Source organism: Gambusia affinis, linkage group LG13 (genome assembly GCF_019740435.1).
Source record: "Gambusia affinis linkage group LG13, SWU_Gaff_1.0, whole genome shotgun sequence".
In the NCBI taxonomy this organism is placed as follows: domain Eukaryota; kingdom Metazoa; phylum Chordata; class Actinopteri; order Cyprinodontiformes; family Poeciliidae; genus Gambusia; species Gambusia affinis.
Genome location: NC_057880.1, coordinates 22,871,117 through 22,893,740, shown reverse-complemented (window position 1 = coordinate 22,893,740; position 22,624 = coordinate 22,871,117). Strand labels below are relative to the sequence as shown.

Here is a 22,624-nt window from a genome sequence, read left to right as displayed (position 1 = left end):
TTAAGTGGAAGGAAAAAATCTTGCCCATTCTACAGATTTGAAAGGTAAATTTTCTAATGTTCTCTGTATTTTAATATTTTTATGTTTTATATCCTTTTTTTGTTCTCATGGTGTTTTTAAACAAAAAACGTTCAAGATGAATCCATTATGAACCGTTTCAAAGAAGTTTTATTGCAGTTTATTTTTACATGTTTGACCAAACCTTTTGTTTTTACCAGTTTCAGCTCTTTTTTTTTATGTCACATTGGCTGTCAGACTCTTTACTGCACTGGGTGAAAAAATTAAAACTGTGGTGTTTTTTAGTGTATTTAAGTGTGCTGTACTGGTGCAGAAATTTCAAATAAATTTGTAATTCAGTACATAAAAAACAAAAAATGTTCTAAGTCAATTCAGCGCTATTTTTCTGATATTAAACCTGAGATATTAGTATCGGAAGTGAAAAAAGTGTTTAGTTTGATTCTGCACGTTTTAGTTCTTCAGTGTTTTCTCGCCCATTTCTTTCCATCCATTCCCATTGATTGTTGGACTGAGAACCATTCCAGCACTGTGAAACATTACGTTACATAACACATAAGCTCGTTTCCTGATGTCACATTCATAATACAGAATCCTGGCATCCTGGGAAAAGTTTCACCAGAGCTGCTTTCTCTCTGATGATTACAGTATCATTACAAGTGGATTAGCCGGAGGAGGGCTTACGCTCAAGACAGCTGCACTTTACAAGGTGGTCCGGAGGCTCAAACTCTGAGACAGAGCTGCACAGAAACATCGTCTAAAGTGTGAGAAAAGTCAAATCCTGTCACCAGCTCGTGTTGTGTCTGGGGAAACGACAAGCAGAGACCATTTGGGCTAACCTCAGCGGAGGAATCAAGTGTCAGTGGTGTCACCACCGCCATCCAGGCAAAACTTCAACCAGCCTGGGAACACTGGGAACACTGGGCAACCGCCGTGTTGGTTTGTGTTGTTTTCTGCAAAGAAGAATGTGAGAGCGCTCAAGAAAACAAAACCAACAAAAATCAGAAAGTAGAAGATGAAATCTCCGGATTCTGGTTGTCCAGTTTCCATCCCGCCCGACTCCATGTTGGACATGTCAAAGCAAATCTATAAGAAATCTGTTTTGTTTATTAAACATTCCCAGTAAAGGTTCAGTAGTTAATAAAAACCCACTTTCACATATTTTTCAATTAGAATGTTTTAATAAGAATCAAAGAAATGAGAGAAAATCTTCATTTTATTGGTTCTAGGCCTGTCACAATAATCAATAAATCAATTAATTGCATGAAAAACAAACTCAATATTGGCAACTTCTATTGGCATGATTTATCGTTTATCTTAATTCCCCCTTTCTACCAAAAACTGGAGGATGAAAGTTTTCAGTTTGCTGCTTTGGCCCTTTTATGAAGGACAATTTTGTTCACAAAGACTTCAAAATTTATTTTATTTGTTGTGTTTATTTATGTTGGATATTTGAAAAGTCTTTCAGTTCCAGTGTTAAATGTTCATTAAAATTTAAAGTTTACTGATCTTTTAGAATGTATTCCTGCATTATTATTATCATTATAGTACTTAAAAATGGTTTCAAAACAGCAATATTATTGTTTATCACAATAACTTCTGGTAGAATTTATCATCCAGTAAAATTTGCTATCGTGACAGGCCTAGTTGGTTCTTTTCATTACTTTCTCTTTATTTTGAAGTTGTCTAATCTAAACTTCTGTTTGAAAGAAATAATACTAATTTGAAAGTATTTTTAATACAGACATTTTGGCTCCATGTACTGTAGACTGAATACTTTACTGGATTTTGGTCACAAACCAGCTACTCCTGCTGCTTCTGCAACTTTTTCCTTCCACTCAGTTTTCAAGTAATACACTTTCATACAGCCCTGTAAACATTCATCTGTTTTAGTTTAATCTTTCTGTGATTATCTGAAAACTGTCAAATCAACAGTTCTCTGCATGATTGTGCAGACGTTAAAATACGATTTAATTTAACTTCTGATAGTTGAGTTAATTGGAAGCACACCTGCATGCACTGCTTTTCTTGTTTGACACGATGGGAAGGCAAAAAGAAATCAGCCAAGCAACCAGCAGGAGAATTGTGAAACTGCACAAGTCTGGTTCATCCGACTGTTCAAACAATTACAAGCAAGTATAGACATGATGGGAACATCCAACCATCATGCCGCTCAGGAATCAGATATTCAGAGTTTCTGTCTGAAATGTTCAAATTTTCCCCAGAACAAAAGATAAAAACCTCATGAAGATGCGAGCTGAATCTGGTCAGACAGTGTAAATATCCATACCGGGAAAAGAAATCTGAAAGAAAAATAAAAAGCAGATTACAGTTTGAAAATGTCCACAGGGACAGAGACCTTCCTTTTGGATCCATGCTCTGTGGCTTCATGAAACTAAAGTTGAACATTTTGGCCACAATGACCATCATTACATTTGGAAAAAAAACTGGGATGCTTGTTCCATCCCAACGGTGAAGCATGGTGGTGGCAACATCATGTTGTGGGGTTCTTTTGTTACAGGAGGAGCTGGTAAACTTTATAAGAAAGATGACATCATGAGGAATGAGCATTATTAAGAAATACTGAAGCAACTTCTAAAGATAGGAAGTTAAGGTTTGGGCACGGATTGGTCTTCCAATGAAGCACACAGACAAAGTTGTTTTAAAGCAACAACAATGTTTTACTGTGGCAATAGCAAAGCCCTGATCTCAGGCCTGTGGACAGATTGTGGGCAGATCTGAAAAGTCAGATGTGATCGAGTCAGTCTACGAAATGGACCCAGTTAAACCAATTCTGTATGGTGGAATGGGCCAGAACTCCAGCAAACTGTTGGAAGAAAGTTGATGAAGGAAACCCCAGTTATGCATGTTAATAGAAATGCTAAATATTGAGTAAATATATCTAAAGTTCTGACTTTTAAGACATAAATAACTAAATCTCTGACATATTCTCTCATTATTGTGCCATATAGCAAATGGGAATAATTTTGGTAATTCTAACAAATCTAAAACATGAGAAGTCTGGTCTGATTTAACTTCAAACAGAGAGAAAAGAGATGTCTTTTTAGTTGTTGTTTGTACACTTCTGGTTTCAATTGTACTAGCAATGATAAAGATGGACAATGTCAACTTTTAAGAGAAGCTGCTGAGTCTTTCTTACTGTTTCTGAATTGAATATGGCATCTTTGAACTGTGGAGGACGTTAGCGTGTCTGGTTGATAGGAAAGATGATTTCCAGCTCCGTGTTCGACGTCACCGAGCAGAACCTGATGTGAGCCAAATGGGCTCCTGTTCATGATTGCTAATCATAGCCTCATCGCATGGCAGCTGAAACAAAAACGCAAATGTTCTGGAAAAAATTAGCCAACACGATTCAGCGAAAATGTAAAAAAGGAGAACACTAAATGTCCTGAGTGTTGGAGCTGCATGCACCACTCTCGAAGGCGCAGAAACATCTCTGTATGCCACAAGGTGAGCTACTGTGCTTCCTAGAACAGGTTAGGATAGGTTAATGGGCGATACAATCATAAGAAAATCATTCTTAGATAAGGGATTTTAGTCTGACATGAGCTATTTTAGGGCATCTTTTCACTTTAAATAGAAATAAGCTGCTGCTGGCTAACTCAATGTTTACACTCACGTGAAAATTACTAAAAACAGGTGCGCAATTATACAACCGTAGATCTTTGAAAAGCAGAAGTGGAACCTCCTGCACTACCAACAAGAATGCAGTAAGTGGTCTCTGGATGGTAAGTCAACAACAAAGCATTTGTCTTTTCCAGCAGCCATTGTACAGTGCATACAGCGGTAAAATCAGCTGATCAAATGTGCTGGAGCTCCACTTGGGTTGCTAGGTAACCATCGAATGCGAGTTAACAATCAGAATTTCTTTGAAACGGCTCATTTTACAGACATTGTGGCTTCAGCACGCTTGTAAACAAACACACTGGATAGAAGTCGCTTTACCGGTCGGACCTTATGAAACGTTTCTCATACAATTAAACAGACTTACAATCTATAAATCTGTTTCACCCATCAGTGAAACAGAGCTGTTTGTTATGACAGATGCCAAAAAAACATTAACTTATTACCAAAGAATGTATGGCGCATACAGCAGTAAAACCAAACGTTCTGGAGCTCTGCTTGGGTTGCTAGGTGACGGGCGGAATTCTACCGTGGTTGCTAGGTAACGGGCTGGGCTTCGCTGGGGTTGCTAGGTGAGGGGCAGTGCCTGCTGATATGTAACGTTTTTGAAATGGGCTCATTTTCCAGACACCAAAAAACATAAAGTAGGCTAGGTGTTGTTTTTGTTTTTTTAATGAGGGAGCTGTTTTCAGGAGCATTAGAGACCCAAATGGTAGTGAAAAAATTTACAAACTGTGAATTTTGCATAATAGGTCCCCTTTTTAAGACTCCCTGGGGACGGGCGTTCTTTATTAGTGGCCAGTAGCCCCCTGGCTGCCTGTAAACCTGGCTTAGGGAGAGCAGTGAGCCCTCCATAAATGTGATGATTGTTGCCCTGTGTTTTCTCCTGCGCTGTATAAAAAAACGAAAGAAAAAAAAAAACGGGCTGTGACCGTCCTGCCTCTCACCCTGGCACTGGATCCCACTGGCCACCGAACTGCTCTGGCAGCGCAGCCTCAAGCTCTCAGCAAAGTTATTGGGAATTCAATAAAAATAACAGCCGCTGAATTCTTCACCCAAATTACAGGGTTGAGCGTGGGACGGGTTTAAGAGAGCGGTGGAGGGGGGGCACATAAGGGGTCTTGATGAGTAAAATAAGAGGTAGGAGATTTGTTTCCTGAACAGGCTGAACCCTGAGATGCAGCCACAAAGTGACCACTAATAGACCAAACTTGTTCTTCCTCTGTGATTTGCGAGGGGTGAAGGGTCGCTCCGCAATCCCATCCCTGCTCTGACTCCAGCAACCTTGCAACACGCTCTCTGGTTTTTCATCCCTTTCTCCTCTGACACGCTCAGATCTCACGCTTGGGATCCTCGAAGGAGTTGAACGATGATTCATGAAGTGTGAAAACACAGATCTTAATTCAGAGCCACCCAGCTGTGATGTGGACAGGGTTTTCTACATGAAATTAATGTTCGCAGGCTTCAGCCCCCCAAAAATGAATCAAATTAAATGGCCTCAGGCGGAGAATATCAAATTTAGCCCCACAAATGTGTGTTCCCATCCACTGTAAAAAGCTGGGAGTGAGGTCAGGCTAATAGATTAGTTTAACTTGGATCTTAGTAGAAAGCTCATGGCAGCTGGCCAGTATGTGATTTGGATCGCATCGTAATATTTTTGGCCTCGTATTAGGGAGGTAATATCTTGGATCTGGAAGCAAAATAACAGAGAGGAAGTATGCAGCTCAGTTTTTTTTGTATTTTTCTCTTTGGTTTTAAACAAGTTCCAAACAACAACTCACTTACTACATTAAATCTACAAATGACAACTTTTACTAAACGTTTTTTCACACATTTGTTAAAACTCTCTCTATGTCCCGACACTTTAAAGTGTAACTAACACCCAGATCAGCTTTTGTTTTCCTAATGAACTGTCTAAAAAGTTTTTTTAGGGTTCCATCTTTATGTTTCTGTAAAAAAAGTTGACATATTCTGAGTAAATTTGTTTAATTCCACATTACTTTACGTAAAACCATCTGAGTCAAACGGTGCCTAAGTAGCTGAATTTTTCTATTGTTTTGTCAAACAGCCCAGCCTTCGGGTGTAAACATCTCACTCAGACACACAGCGCCACAGAGCAGGAACAAGTCTCGTTACCGTGGTGACCACTGATGGATGACTTTACAAAATGTGTGAGTAACTTGGACACAGAGTAGAACGGGTCTCCTCTGCCATGACCTGTTGGCGGCGTTATACTGCTGGACCCAGGAACATTGTCGCCATAAAAGTCTCCAACAGCAGAAAAAAGCTGCTAAATTTGTCAATAGTTGGTTTTTTTGATTTTTGAAAAAAAAATAATTTGCTAATGGTGTCTGGAAAGATGCAAACTATAAGCGGACAAGTTAACGGTGATTCCTTTGGCCTGACCACAGCCGCTCATACACGCCCCTGAAATTGTGGCTCCGCCCACTTTGTTGAATTTTGTCCAGTAAAGTGGGCAGGGTTATGCTTTCTCACTTTAATATGAGACAGATGATCTGTGGAAAAAAAACCTCCTCTGTCTTCTTCCCTGTGCTCCTACTGCCATCCGTAGAAATGCACCGCTCCCCATCAAAAACAACCAATCAGAGCCAGGAGGAGGATCTTAGTGCTGTCAATCACCCTTATGTACTTCCTTCTTGTTCTCTGCTAGGCTACAGCTTATTCCCCACAGCAGAGCTGCTATGAATGCTCAGACTAGTTAGCATGGCCACCGATTACAGCAGATAAATGGTTTTCCTTAGCACATTGAGAAGTGCATACATGAGCTTGATTGACAGTGCTAAGACCCTTCTCTTTGCTCTGATCGGTTGTTTTTGGTGTACTTAGGACAGATTTTTTTTTCACAGATCAGTGGTCTTCAAGGTTTCTCTCAGAAAACTTGCTAAGCCCTTTGGTTGGGAAGCTCAGCAGTCATTGCAGATTTAATAATCAGTTTACACAACTAAACATCTGTTATATTAAAGTATTAGAGAGCTTTCTTATAAACCAATTATTATTCAGCGAAGTTTGAGTTTATATTTACTAAAACCTTCTTTCCCTGACCGGATTAAGTTCACTTTGTTCTCATGCAGTATTGCAGCAGTATTGGACTCCCAGCAGATTGGCTCAGAGATCGTGTTTGATGGCCGGGTGGAGCTCAGACTGCTTGGACGAGACGCTTGCCATGAGAAAGACTTGCCACAGTTCAGCAGGGAGACATAACATCAGATTGAGGTAAACTATTATAATTCCTCTGAGGGTCCTGGGCTAACGGGGCATTCAGTGTTCATAATTTACAAAAAAGATGTGGAAGGAAAACAGATGATAGAATTAGACTGAGACTGGAGTTTTTTCTGAAACGTTTCTTTGAATAGAACAATTTGCAACTTAACTCTTAACCTCTCAAACAAAAAAAGTACATGAACCTATTTAACTTTTTGTCATATTACATCCCCTAAACTGAATGTATTTTATTGAGATTTTATATAATTGAGTGTCGGAAAGCAGTGAACTGTTGTGAACCAAAAAAAAAATGGTTCTACGCATCTCCAGTTACAGCTGCAACTCATTTATCTCAGGGAGCTTTGCATAATATGTTGCAGAATTAGTCAGATTAAGTCAAATTGGAAGAAGTCTGAACTTTATGCTGTTCTCTGAAGGTGAACCTCCTCCTCACTTTAAAGTCTCTTTTTTAGCTTCTAATAATTTATTTTTCCAGCCACAGTCCAGTATAGAAGATATATTTTAACTGTGGCCATAAAAAGTTAAAGCTTCCAACAATATAAAAGCAAGAAAGATAGAAGAATATTTAATAAGGTCACATTTTCTTTAGCTATTTGAATGTTTTCTTCTCTCTCAGAATGTTTTCTGACCTCTCTCTTTTCTGATTAAAATTGAAAATTATGTATGACCTTACTTTAATTTTATATGATGTCCACAAATATCTCTGTCATTTTGTTGTAAAACAAACAAAAATAAAGCCATTTTTGTTTCTCATTTTTCTTTCACTTTCACAAATCTTGGCCTCTAGAGAGTGGCCTTGGACAGTTCTGGTCCGTCTGTATTTTTTACCCCTCCAACTGTTTTCAGTCTTTTCGATGTGTAGAAGAAGAGCATTTTCTGCCTCGCCCTCCGCATTTTCACTGCACTTTTATCGCCGATCAAAACAACTAAATATCTCACAAACATTCATTAAATATCTCGAATAAAGTGTGAAACGTCAACATCTGTAGAAAATGTGGAATTAAATGACACTGGCGATATAAAGACAGAGAGCAATGGGCGCCAAATGCCTGCTTCATTCACTTGTGTGAAACAGCGCCCCCACAGGGGAAGCGCATAACTGCACTCCACTGCCTCACCCCGACCTTCTTTCATGTATTTCAACAGGATGTACGCAAATTAAGACCATAAAAAGTGTGATATAACAATAAGGAAAACAATTTATATAACATTAAAGTAGATAAACTGATTTTATTTGATCGTTGTTTGCAACTATTTTACTTCTCATTGCCTTATTTCTACTTATCAGGAGAAATAAGGCAACAGGGCCATTTGATCCATTTTCTCTCATCATTGATTGGCCTGTCAAATTAGCTGAACGCTCATGTATTGGCAAGTTTGTGTTATCCTCCTTCTATGTTCAGATGATGGACTGAAGTGCACTAAGACGCTCTAAGGTGTTCAGAGCTTGGGTTTTTGTTTTATAACCTAACCGTGCTTTAAACTCCTCCACAACTTTCTCCCTGACCCGTCTGCCGTGTTCCTGGGTCTCCTTCAGGCTATTTGTTCTCTAATGTTTTCTAACATTAGAGAAGGCCTTCACAGAACAGCTGGATTTATACTGAGATTAAATTACACACAGATCGACTCTAATTACGTGACTTCTGAGGGTAATTGGATCAGTGTGGTTTTCCAGAAGGTTTATGGAGATTTTATCCAGGCCTGGGTGTTTTCTCAGAAGAACCCCACTCCTACCTGGTTCATACAGCAAGACGATAAAATTCTCAGCCCATTTTCAGAACCAGTGAGACCAGATGATGATAAAACATCTTGTGTATAATGGGTTTGGTTGTACAGTGTGTGACGTTCACCACACTGCAGGAGTCGAGGCTGTTATAGTGAAATAAAACCAACAAAGTAACAAAATCTGAACCTGAGAAAACATTTTGAATAAAAACGTCAATTAATGGGGAAAAACTACAACTAAGTGAAACTATATTGAGCATTTATAAAACTACTAAAATTATAGATATAAAACCTTTCATTTTTGTGTTTATGAATCTATTTGTTAGGCTTTCAAACTTGTTTGAAACTGATTTTTCTTTCTCCAATCACACAAGCAGGTTGCTAGGCAACACGAGTCGAAGGCTAGACCCGTCCGAATTCACGGATTGTCTTTTCTGGTCTTCGTTTACTCACAGCCTTCCAAGTTACCGGACTACGTAGGACGGGTTCTGGGAAGGCCAAGAATGAACGGAGTCCTTTGAAGGAGGCAAACCCTGAATTCGGACACGGTTACAGTGGTACTGCTAAGATGGTTTCCAATGTACGTATTCATGCTTAATAAGGTATAATTTGGTGTTTTAGTGATCAGAATAGGCAGCTTTCAGAGGGAATATCAGGTATTTGCAGATTTTAATTGTTTGAGAATGACTGTGGTAGTTAAATATGTCCTCACTTACACATAATTAATGATGATTGGTCCTATTTCTGACTAAAGTGTTGGAGAGATATCACATTTCTTTATTTTACTTACTGAATAAATACAAAAATAACTTAATTTAATTGCAAAAAACCCATTGGATTGATCTTAAAACCATTTTTCCAAATGTGGAGATGAAGAAAGCCTTATGAGGGAACCATAAAATGCTTTTTAAAACATTCTTTTGTGGAAATAAGTTAAATACGCAACACTAAACCCCTCATTGATTTCGGCTTCCAACCAACAGTTTGAAATCAGGTTGTAAAATGCTCATATTTTTATAGTTGCTTTCTTTTTACATGCTCTGCTGCTTTCCTTTCTCTCCCACGGTGATCGCTGGAGCCCAGTGATGGCTCCCCGGTCAATGGGGAGGCCATGATAGTTTACAGATGTTTACAGTGTTTGCTTGTGGATCTGTTATTGAATTTATGAGCTGGCCTGGAACAACGGGAGCATTCCTGAAACCTCGCTGCAGGTTGAGGCTCCGATGAAAACTTATGTGCATACATTTGTTTGTCAGCATTAAGGCCGTCCTTCCAGATCAGCCTAACAGAAACAGGAACCAACAAGCCTGCATTTATTAACCCAACCTTTTGGAAATCCAGCATAATCCATCAAATGTGGACTATAACTCCTTTATAAACACTCCAGAAGGTTTAGCTCATGCTTCAGCCTCATCATCTGTGTTTCCAGCCACTGTAGACAAAAGACGGAGCGCTCCCACCACATAATAATCAAAGACAGGCTGATTGAATGGTGAGCAGACTTGCAGGCAGCCAACGCTTGTCATTTGTCACTGCGTTACAAAAGCGGGGGAGAGCCATTGTTTTAACGCACATACTTTTCCTGAAGATGAACGGTAACGATTTCACAAAGTGATAAAAGTTGAAGCCCCTTTGGTTGATCAAAAACCAAAGATCCCAGGAAGATGTCAGATTGTATATCAGGGGTGTCCAAACTTTTTGTTGCGTGGGTCAAAATGACTCTCCAGCTAAAAGAGGAACAAAATACTGACTTTTCTTTTTTTGTGGTTTTTGTTCTGTACATTAAGATAACTTATTAGCAGAGGTTTTCAAAAGCACTGACATTCTCTGCTTATGTAGCAGTACAGATACTTGTATAGAAAAATACTCTAGTATTTATCTAGAGGTCGAACTGTTTTGCTCAAGCAAAAATAAAAAAGTACACATTTGACATCTGAAGAGTAATTTTTACCTTCAAGAATACAAACTAACTTTCTAAAATAGTCTAAAATACTCTGATCACCCAGTGAACCAACAAAATGGAAGAATTTTTTAAAATAAGGCGACGGATGGGGAATGTTTTGCGTCTCTGAATGAGTTTCTCTGTTGTTTGTGATGTTACTCAGGTTAAAATCTCCATCCATTCTGTTTTTCTCATGCCACAGTGCCTTCTTCTTCTTCTTCTTCTTCTTCTTCTTCTGCTATGATTGCATCCAACTGAATGGATGCAACCAGTATTACTGAATGGAGAATTACTGTCATTATTTTTTCACCATTGGCGTAACGAGGCATATGTGGAAATGTAAGGAGTAGAAAATACAGATACTTCTCTAAAAATGTCAGGAGTAAAAAGTCCTAAGAAAAATAAATAAGTACTATACCTGAAAAGTCTACTTAAGTACAGTAATAAAGTACTTTTACTTTTCTTGCTTTACAACTGCTTATCTTTAATAACATCCATTTGTAAACACTTTGTTTTTCTGTGCTTGTATTTTGCAGTATTGGACACTAATCACAGTTGTATAATCATGTAGATTTAAACAGGAAGGAGCAGCAGTGTTGCCTTTGTGCTTCGTGTATTTACCTGAGGATTGACGTCGACCAGCGCCTTCACCCAACCTCCAACTCCTGAACACTAAATCTGTGCTGACAACGCCGGTTCAGACCTGCTGCCTGGGTGTGGCAAACATGAAGGAAGAAGAGAAGAGATGGAGTCTTTCTTTATTTCTTTCTTTCTTTCACAGAACCTTAGACAAAAACCTTTCAGGCTTAGCATGCAACGAACAGCCATATGAGAAAAATTGGCATGAACTGGTGTTTATGATTAGTGCTTTGCATTTAGCCCATCTAACTTTGTAGTTAGTGGTGTTGGGTCAATTCAGGGGTGTCCAAAGTGAGGCCTGCAGTTAAAATAATGGTACCAGTTTGGACACTTGTCACTTTTTAGCATGAAAATGTTATGCTAACAGAAAGTGTTGGAATACTGTTTTATTTTCATTTTATTTTAATAGTAGTATTGCAGCGACATCTTGCAATAAAAGGACCAGAGCACATTAATGAATTAAACTTGGTTAATATCATAGGGTTTTTTAAGTTCTCATTTTTGTTGTTTGGAATAGACCAACATACTTTCTAAACCAAATAAACAGGGGGAAAAAAAGTCACTGCCATTTTGTGTCTTCATTGTTTAATGTATTGCAGAGCAAATAAAAAAGAAATCACAACACAATAATTTTGTGCTTAAAGTTGTAAAATCAATGTGGCCGTTCATTTTTATGAATCTGGTCCATGTTACAAAACGTTTGTACAACATTGGGTTAATTAGTGCCTCTAATTGTGAGTGTGTACATGCACATGGTGGCTTGTCCTGTGGGTCACTTTGGCCGCGTTGCCACTGCAGCCAGAAGTCACCCAAATCTGACTTTTTTTAAAAATTTATTTATTTTGCCGAAAAACGACCTGCATCTGATCTTTTCATGACAGTCTGATCAACACAGGTCGGATTTTTGTCGAATGCGACCCAGGATACTTGGATATCCGATCTTTTCAAACGTGACCTGAATCTAAACGTCCAGGTCCCATTCATCCCACTGAACGTCATTGATACTCAACAAACGTCACCATTCTGCGTCCTGATACGCGCAAGCAGGAAGAAAAACAGCAACCGTGGCGGACTATAATGAGGATTAAGTTGTTACTGTGCTGCTTCCGGTTGGACAACAACTTTAAAATCATAAAATTTGCTCTTCCATTAGCATCCATGTTTCCTTCCGCAAACACTGAGCATTTCTTCTCTCTCTTCTTTGTGGTGGTTGGGAAAACACTCTCTATGTGTGACGTTATTGCGCCCTCTACTGCGCATGCGGGGCATTTTCAGGTGGCTTGCAGTTCACACTGGAGAACACATAGAGGTCGCATAATTTGAAAATGTGAACGACCACGGCAAAAAAAAAATAAAAAATTAGATTGCACAAAAAATTTTAATGGAGCATTAAGGCCCGCAGTGCAAATGTTAGCCAATGTCGCCCTGTGATGGACTGGTGACCTGCAGGGTGACCTGCAGGGTGACCTGTGCAAGGTGAACCCCACCTCTCATCCAATGACCTGCAGAGGCAGGCACCAGGTGGGCTGGTCTATCACACATCAAAATAATAGAAGACAGTGGCTGATTTTTTTTAGACCTTTGCAGAGGTTGATAAGATCAATGGATAAGATCAACTTCACATCTTATCAGTCAATCACTAATCTCCCAAAATTGAGGAAATCACAGCCGATTTATCAGTGGAGCCTTACCTGCGCCCCTGTAGACAATGGATGAGAGGTTTTTTTCTCCTTCTCATTCATATATGTACTACTTTGTCCTGATATATATATAATATACATCAATATTTGTGATTGTGGAGAGATTTCTTTTGTAAATTGCAAAAGAAATGAGTTCTTGTACAACACATCTAGTAAATCGGTGCCTTTCTTCCCTGAGCAGAATACATACATCGTTGTACTTCTGCAATGGCAATAAATCTAATTTATTTTAAAGTGGTTTTAACAATTGTTATCTTCACCACGGGTGCCACAGAGTGTTTATTAAGGGCTCCATAGTTGGAAACTGAAGATAATTTAGGAACCATCTCCAAGAAAGAAGTAAAATCACTCCACCTGATTTGTGTCAGAGGAACTTGGCTTAAATCACGTCCATTAGTTTCTCTAACTAGGGGCAGCTAGGAGCTGCTGACAGACGCTGGCACTCCAACAGAGAGCAGCAACGAGAAACAGACTGCGTTCGGGTTTGGACTGGACCTTGAAAAGCAGAGATGGGTACCCAGAAAGAATGTCTTCAAAGCTGCAAACGACCAGTAAGAAAATATTCTAAAGCTTACGTAAATGCGGCCAAAAGTAGGCTATCCTGAAAGATTAAACCAAAGTTACAGCATAATAATAAAAAGCGAGTGCAACAGCAGAAGGAAATGGCTTTAAACAAAACCGAACATCTTCATAACTCATGTTATTGGCTCTGTGGTCGCTTTGACAGCTCGACTTTGGAAGATCTTGAGGAACTTTTTGTTCCATCTCACTTCCAATGGGTTCTGGATCCAATGGGGGCACGTCCATGTCCCAGCCTGATAGCTTTTATTTTCTGCTCTTCATATAAAGAGGAGGAGCAAAAGGTCCATGAGGAAAAACAAAAGGTGATCCAAGAGGGATGGAGAAGAGGAGATGAAAGACGTAGAGCTAAACAGGAAGAAACTGGATATTTTATTTCTCAGCCAGTTTTAAATGCCAAAAAATTTGGCTTGGCTACATTTTCCAACCAAGCATTTGTTTATGCATTAAGCTATTTTCATGGACTTCTAAGTTAAAACACCCACTGTCAACAAAAAGAAACAAAAGGAAAGCAGAGTCACGATTTAGATGAGAGGATCTGACAAGGATTAACTGGAAACAGAAAGCTTAGAGGTGATCAGTGGTGGGGAAACCAGGTGAGCAAACCTTAAAAGAACAAACATAGATAAGTATATTTTACAACCGAAAGCCAAAAATTAGACAAAACTGAAGTAACAGACTGACCAAACAGAATCAAAATAGGAGAAAAGAGATAATGGAGTTGCCATGGTGCAACACAACAAACGCGTCTTAAGTCTATTAAATTCTTTTCCAGAAAAATTGCATACTTTATTTGGTAAAAGTTTTACTTTGGAGTTTGCTTTTAGTAGGCAACTTTTCCCATTTAACAAGGCTGGTGAATTTCACTAAGAGTGCCTGGTGGAAAACTAGACAACACAGGTACAGGCTTAAATATTTCTTCAATAATAAAATTTAAGTGACAGATATTGTTAGTTATCATCTTATGGACCCTTTGCATGTGACGTCCGCCATGACAGAGGTCAAACAACCAATGCTCTCCTTTAAAGATAGTCTAAGAATAGACACCTACAACCTAATATCTCTTCACTTTAAAAATGGTCGTAGGATGCTGCGCGGTCAGCTGCACAGACAATGATAGAAACCAAACTTGTCATTTTATTTTATAATTTTTACTGAGGACAGATACCGTGGTGATGGATATCAGCCGTCAGTCATAACAACTGTCAACCCTCGTAATTGTGGATTTGCAGCGAACACTTTTTACAAGGTAAGAAAATTAACGTTCATATACGTTTTAAGTAAATATGATTAGAAAGAGATAAAATATTGCATTATGATGTGTCTAACCGTTAGTAACCATGGAGACAGTACCGCATCGTCATGTAGCCTAGCATGTACAGAAAAAAAACTGGTTAGTATCGTTTCAAAACAACCAATTATTATGGCCACCTGCGTCTGGGTGTGTTTATTATTATAAATACACTCAGATAGTGGAAAGGAGGTGGTAGAACTCTGACAAATCGTTGTTTTAAACTCTGACATAATTTACAGGCCTGTATAGGAAGGTCACAAATTATTCTGGCCATCAAAATCTGTGACCAGATTTGAGGGTTAAATATTGTTTTAAGTGTGATGTGACTGTAATGAAGAGGTGGCAGAAACAGTAAAAACTGTTAAAAACTCCCAGAGCACTTAGAATAATTTCTTAACGATTTATTAAACGGCCACAGGTGGTTTACATGCTACGTGAATAAATTCGACACCAACATCTGAAACTCAACCTGAGTTTTGATTGAATCACATAATTGTCTGGCTATAAAACGCAGCAACAGAACAGGTTCGTGTACAGAGGAGGGAAACAGTAATGGGAACAGACAGAAACTCACAGCCCAGGGGTCGTGTCACTTTCGAACATTTACTTCACCCTGCTTGCTTTAGCAGCAGGTTAGGTGGGGTTCACACGGTTTAAACAAGACAAATAGAGCTAAGTCAAGTTACCAGCTGCAGAAAAGTTCAACGCAACAATTTTTAAATACCTGCTAGTGATTGTCTAATAGTTCTGGCACTCTCTGTATTGTACTATGTTGCAAATCCCACCCATCTGGCACTGCAGCACGGCCAACACAAATCAAGAAAAATGATTGTCAAAAAATAACTTGGCTCTGGGAGAGAAGGAGGGCGGGGATGGAAAAGCAGAAAACGCTTCCAATCCTGCGTAAGTCTTTAGCTCCCTCGGCGGGGCGACTGAGGCATCTCTCAGGCATTCAACATCCGTTTGTCATGTTCTTATCTCACATCCATAAAAGCCTTAACGACAAACAGATGCTCTAGAGATGGATTGCTAACCATGGCACACAAAAACACACAGACATCTGCAGCCTCCACGACTGATAAATGACACAAATACATACGCTAAATATCAACACACTTTTGTGTAAATGTACATGTCACAGTAAAAATTAGATCACAAGCACGTGTTGCACACACACCACATGTTGTGATGCAGCAATGAGGAAATGGAAGAACAAACCCTGCAAAGGACCCGGAGTCACTGACCAGGAATAGACCCGCTAAAAGAGGAGGAGATGGGGGGGGAAATCTGCAGTGTCACAGGGAAACAAACCACCATCATTCCACTTCCACGTGCCACGAAAAACAGCCGACTGCAAGGACAGAGAAAGAGGAAGAGAAGGAGAGAAACAGGCAGGGTGTGTTGAAAAGGAGAAGAACAGCTGGGGAAAAACAGGAGGATCAGGGTTGAAACGAAAAGCCAGCGTGAAACGAAAAGCCAGCGTGAAACGCAGCGATTGCGTTCAGAGCGGAGGTCAAGGCTGACAGGGAAAGACGAGTGAACATCCAGAGAGGTGATGATGTTCGTAGAAGGCTAAGGACACAAATGAGTACAGTTTGTCCTCTGATGTCATGTTTTTCAACTCTTGTGGGTCGGGTTTTTTTAGCCAAATGATGGTTGGAAGACGAACAAAGCGACACATTAACACAGAAACAGACATGGACTCACTCAGAAGGACACGCTTCAACACCTGAAGGCATTAAACACCAATCTAAACCTGGTGAATACAACCCGCTTTCTGTTGCTACTGAGGTAATGGTCTCACACCAAGACCCACTGGGCTGAGGAGGGGATTTGCTCTCTAACAAAAAGTAGTGCATACTCATGAAGTGTAAGGAAGTTCATGCGCATTTTTCTAAATTTGTGCAAGTAAATACCTGAAAGTTGTTAAATGAAAGTCGCCTTTATTCTGACATCTCTAAATAATCTATTTCTCCTTCAAAAGAGGTTAACTGAAGATTAGTGAACGAAAAACAATCATGAACACCAAGGAACACAGCAGGCAGGTTGAAGATAGAGTCAGAGAGAAGAGTTAAAGGTAACTTTCTATGCAAAAATTACATTTTTTATGCTTTTGTACTACAATTTAAGTCTCTAATATTTCTCAAATCAACCCAAGCACTTAAAAACAAACACCCAAACATTAGTCACTGGTGTCTGAAAAATTTGTCATTTCAAAAAGAGCTCGGATTGATAAGTCGTATACGATGGGCACTGTGCCGTTACCTAGCAACCCAAGTATCTCCAGCAGATTTGGTCAGCTGGTTTTACCGCTGTATGTTCTGTACAATGGCTGCTGGAAGAGATAAGTGTTTTGTTGTAGACTTGCCATCCAGAAACCAATTGCTACATTCTTGTTGGTTGTGCAGGAGGCTCCACCTCTGCTTTTTAAAGATGTATAATTGTTTGCAGCCATTTTCACATGTGAGGGTAGATGTTGAGTTGGGGGGCGTGGCCAGCAGCTGCTTATTTGGACTTAAAGTGACAAGAGGCCCTAAAACAGCTTATTGATATAACTGAGCAGACTAAGAATGATTTTATGCTTAGAATGTAATGAACATGTTTTGTATAGACCTATACATTAATAGGTTAACCATCAATACAAACAGTGGAAATCATATTAGCACTACCGCTAAAGCTAACATCCGTAGATTTCCTTTTCTCAGCTCCTGTGGGTTCAGCCAATCATCACCAAGGAAAATGAATGCCACTGTTTGATTGGTTGCTTTGAAAATGCCAGCTAATGTCATGTCAAGTAATATTTCAGTTTCCAAAGCTGCATTTTCTTTCAAATATTTTAGATATGCTTTATGAAAAAAAAATCTGACTAATTACATCACAGAAGAATCCAAGAATAGTGAACTGTGAATAGTGGAAGGACTCAAACGCTACATGAGTTAGAAGACTGAGTCAAAGTCCGGATCTGAATCCAAATGAGAATCAGAAAGAAATCAGAGATGGTCAAATGCTCTCTGTCCAATCTGACTAAGGCTGAGCTGTTTCCCCCCCAAAAAAGAAAGAATTATCAAATATTTGTAGCTGCAGAAGTAGCAAAAGGTTCTTCTTCAAGAGACTGACTCAGTGGGAGTGAAATCAACTCAGCTAAACGTTCAAATCCTAGGATCCTTTTAGTTCCACTGGTGGCTGCAGTTGTAAAAAATGTGAAAAGGTTCAAGGGGTTCTTTTCCAGAGCTGGCTTCCCTATTCAAGACGGGGCCCAACATTTACTGATGGTATCTAGTTCTGGGTTTGGAAACCTCTGACGGATCCTGTCACCACTGGCAAAGTAACTCCCCACATGCACATACACAACAAGTCCACTGCGTTTTTCAACACAAATCCAGTCGCCAAAAGCTGTTTGTGAAAACGACAGGAAACCTGAGCCACTGAGGAAGACCTGAAAGATTAAACCACTCCAGCATGAGTGAGGCCAGACGAGACCTGGCTTGAACAATCAATACATGACTGGATTTGTTCTTGTTTAATTAGGCAATCTGAGCAAGTTTATTTTAGATCATGTGACTAGCATTTCTTTGCTGTTTCTTTTTTGGTGGGAAAGATTACTGCGAAGTAAAACAATAAATCAGTATAAATAAATTAGTTTTATCTGAGTAACCTTAACCAAAACCTCTCTGGAGCTTTAAGTGGTTACTTTCTGTGGGAACCCCAGACAATATGAGTCCCCTCGTAAATTTGAAGCCTTCTGGACTTTTGGAGCTCCGGTGATTGACTGCCACTCCAAGACTCATTATTTTCAGGGTGACTGGTTACGTCTTAGGGCAGACAGCAAGTAAGTCATGCCTGCAGGACCGGGGCTGTAAATCCACAAGCGCCTGCTGTACGTGTGTGTGCGCGTGTGTGTGTGCGTGTGTGTGCGTCGGCATTCTGCCTAAGGGTTCATTTGAAGCTGATGCGGAGCTCACTCCTCCTTGCCCATCAATCATCAGTTCTTGGTTTATAACCGCTGGGACCCGTCGCGCGGAGAGAAACAGCAGGTCGACGGAGTTACTTCAGACCTTAAACGATTGGTTACTGCAAGAAGATAAACGTGTGAATCATTCCGACGTTTTTGGTTTTCAGTTGTTCCTATAAGACATTAAGTGAAGCTTAAAAGTGCAGAAGGAAGTCTGAATGTACTCGTTTAAACTCTCTGATCCTCTCAGAGTCAAAATGGTGCATACTGTCTGTAAATACACGCATTCACCTGAATCAGAAAGTGTCACTGAAGGGTTTAAAAGGTGTTTTAATTTGACACGGTTCAGGCCTGTTAACGTCTGGTTAGTGATCATGATTGACTGCAGCTGCTACGTCCCTCAACAGCAATCTAGGGAGGAATTTATTTTTTACTCAGAACAATGGAGAAAACCCCAGGAACTAACGGGAGATTTACTGTAAGTAGGAAAATTGTAGATTTACGCGAGCAGGGAAAGACTTTTGGAGCCAGAAGTTTTTCAGGTGTTGCACAGATTTGTCAACTCCTGAAAGAAGAGTGGAGATTTTTCCACTCGGATGAACAGAAAAAAAGTGAGGATGTTTAGGAATAGCCCAGGAAGCACCAAGTTCAAGCCTGGAAAAATACTAAAACACTTATTATACGCATGAGTTCAGCTAACATTAAGCAACATACCAACATGGTACTTAGCAGAAGCTAATGCTAAAGCTCTAACTTCCAATCAGAATATATCGTAATTAATTTAGACATAATTTACATGTTCTATAATGTAATTAAATCAGGGATGTCGATGTGCCAATGTAATTTTCCTTTTGGGTCAAATCAAGATCATGAATGTTCTTAAAGGGCCAGTTGTGCCAAAATGTTGTTGATGAATCCAGTTAAACTGCTAAAATATAAATCAATTTTTAAATTAAATAATACTGAAGATATTTTCAGTCCCTTCAGGATTTTGCGATTGTTTTTGTTGTGGTAATAATTTAGAAATATTTGCGTTTATGTAAGATGGTAAATGCGACTTTTTGTTACTCGCCGTGTCATTATAGATTATCATATTTAGTAGAAGTAAGAAATACTGCCACCTACAGGTGGGAGCAAACCATCACTTAGATACAAAGTTTTTCACCATTTTTGCAAAAAATCTGCAATAAATTAAAAAATTATGCATTAGCGTGAAAAAGTGCAGGGATTTGTTGATTTTTGTGTGAATTTAAACAATAATTCACAAGAAACTGGAGGGGCGAACTGATGTAATTTGACAGTAAAGAGATCAAAACTACATTTAATTGATTGATAAAATAATATTCAAGCACTCTGTTATCTTGACGGTTCTGATTGTGTCCCTTTAGAGTCTAGAGGGCCACATAAACAGCTATGAGGGGCCACATTTGGCCCCCGGGCCTCGAGTTTGACACATGTGCATTAGATATTCCATTTGTGTTTATATCTTGTTCTTATTTACTACTTGAAGAATTTGATTTTAAAAAAACTTCAACACAGGTGTCAAATTTTATTCAACTGAATGTTAAACAACTAAGTAAATTAGTTATTTAATTAGGGGAAGCTAAGTGTGCTAAACGTTTTCAGAGTTAGCAAAAGTGCTATTAGCGTATTAGCCGATTTTATGTTGCTTCCTACAAGTTTGATGGTCAGATTTGGGTCCAGTTAAACACAAGACAATTATACAAAAACACACATTCAGATGGGATAAAACAGGATAACCTTAAGCTTCTGTAATGGCCTTCTCAAAGTCTTATTTTAACCTAAAGGAAAATGCATGAACTATGATTAAATGTCAGGTCTGCACCATGAAAAACACCAATCCAAATAAACTCTACCAACTCCAACAAGGGGAGTAGTCAAATATTTAGCCACAGTTACGGCAGAAGTTTGTGGAAAGCTGCACAAAGTGTGTGGATGAGGTGAAACTTGCTACAGGAAACCCAGTTATTGCTTTTAAAACAACTGAATCATCCCTCCTTGGAAAAAAAAAGAACTGTTCCAAGAATCCATTAATAGCCCCAAATTAATCAGATTTATGCTTATAACAAGTGGATTTGATTTTCTGCAACTTTAAAGTTAAAAACCTAAACAGACTAGACTCAGGGAGACTTTTATTCTTTACTTTTGAAGGCGATGCTACATTTTCTAGCTTGGAAGAGGTTAATTCACTCATTCCGTTGTGTTTTTTTCATACGGGATCTCCGTGTGGTTGTGCTATTTCGCATGTTAAATGTTTTGCTCAGCTTGACAGCTTGCTCTCGCTGTAAGTCAGCCCGCAAACATGTAAACAAGCAGCTCTGCAACGTCCAGTTCACCACATTTAAGACTTCAACGTCCACAGTCTGCTTCCAGCTTTGCCCTCACCTCTGGTTTACCCACACTTTTATTGTGTGTGTGTTTGCAGAACCGTCACATGATGGGAGCAAAACTGACTTTACTGGTTTTGGTGGGAGACGTGAGCAGGCCTGCGGATGGAGGATGGAGGATGACTCAGCCGTAATAACACACTCTGCTCTTATTTGCCTTAATCAATCAAACCTCAAAAGCAGCCGTCATTTTTCAACAACCCTTTAAAGCTGAGATTTGAACTTTGTCTTGCTTTTTTTTTTTTTTTTGCAGAACCACTTTCCATCTTTTTATTTTATGCATCCATGCTGTTTGTTTTTCTGTCTAGTTCAGTTAAAACAATTAAGATCAAAACCTTTGTCTGGATTTCATTCATAAAAGGAGAAAGACTCTGCATATGAAATGCCTATTAATTGTCATGAGCACATTTATTTTAGCATTTTGCACTCTTTATTGTCATGGACAATATAATTTAGAGCCTCAGTCCTCTGCAAAAACACAAAATCTTACCAAGTATTCTAGTCCAAATATCTTAGTACATTTTAAAAAGCACAAAACCAATAACTTTTTCGCTCATGTAGGAGCTTGTTTTGAGTCAATAATTTCTTAATATTGATGGAAAGGTGCTAGTTATAAGTGAAATAATCTGCCAGAAATTTTAAAAAAAGAATACAGGAAAAATGTCTTGTTCAACTGGCAGATTATTTCCCTTGAAACAAGTTATTTTCTATCAACATGAAGGAATTATTTACTTAAAAAGCTCCTATTTCTTGCCAACGTAAGTTAGTTTGTCTTATTTCAAGTGTATGAAGAAATTTGTATTAGAAACTAGACCAAAACTACATGGTGAGATTTTGTGTTCTTACAGTGCATCTTCCAAAAAAAACAACATTAATCACTTCCAGTTGACCTTTCACCCAAGAACTCTTATAAGACGGTTTCTGTAACTTGTTTTTAATGCCGTTATTACGAGTTTGTGGCCTTAATTACGTTTCCTTTTGTGGTGTCGAGATATAGATTCCTATTGAAGAGGAAAAGTTTGCCAGTACAAAACATAAAAATACAAATGCATAAAAGTTTAACTGGGTCATTTATAGCTGTGGGATTAGAAAATATCCGTTCTGTCTTGTTTTCCAGCTTCCTATCTTTGCTTCTCATTGATCCAGTCGGTATTCCAACAAATAGCCGGAAGAACCCGAGTCATTGTGACGCAAGCAGAAAGCGAGGGCCCGCTGTGAATGGTTTGTTGAAAACCAGTGCCAACAGGCTCTCTCTGTGAATATGACAGATCTGGAACGGAGGAAAACCATTGTGACAAACGCTTGTTGTTATTGTTGTAAAGCAGCAAAACAAAAGTAAACTATTTTTTGTCTTTGCGGTAGAAATCGGCATTGCGTAGTGTTCTCCAGCTGCTACGGTTTCCTCTTTCGTCCATTTCACACTGCAAGGTGTCTTTCATGCCATTGTGGAAGTGGCATGCTGGAAACACAATGAACCTAAAC

General features: G+C 39.1%; 1 long non-coding RNA gene across 3 annotated transcripts in view; it reads right to left on the bottom strand.

Moving 5' to 3' along the window:
• Positions 1–421: 421 nt before the first annotated feature.
• Positions 422–22,624, bottom strand: part of LOC122842193 — a 47,327-nt gene continuing 25,124 nt past the window's right edge. For 2 of the 3 annotated variants that reach the window (XR_006372504.1, XR_006372503.1), the window contains exons 3-4: positions 11,192–11,280; positions 422–968 (exon numbers count right to left, since the gene is read on the bottom strand). This is a non-coding gene — a long non-coding RNA (uncharacterized LOC122842193). The remainder of the gene's footprint in view (positions 969–11,191; positions 11,281–22,624) is intronic. The other variant, XR_006372505.1, reaches the window with a different exon arrangement.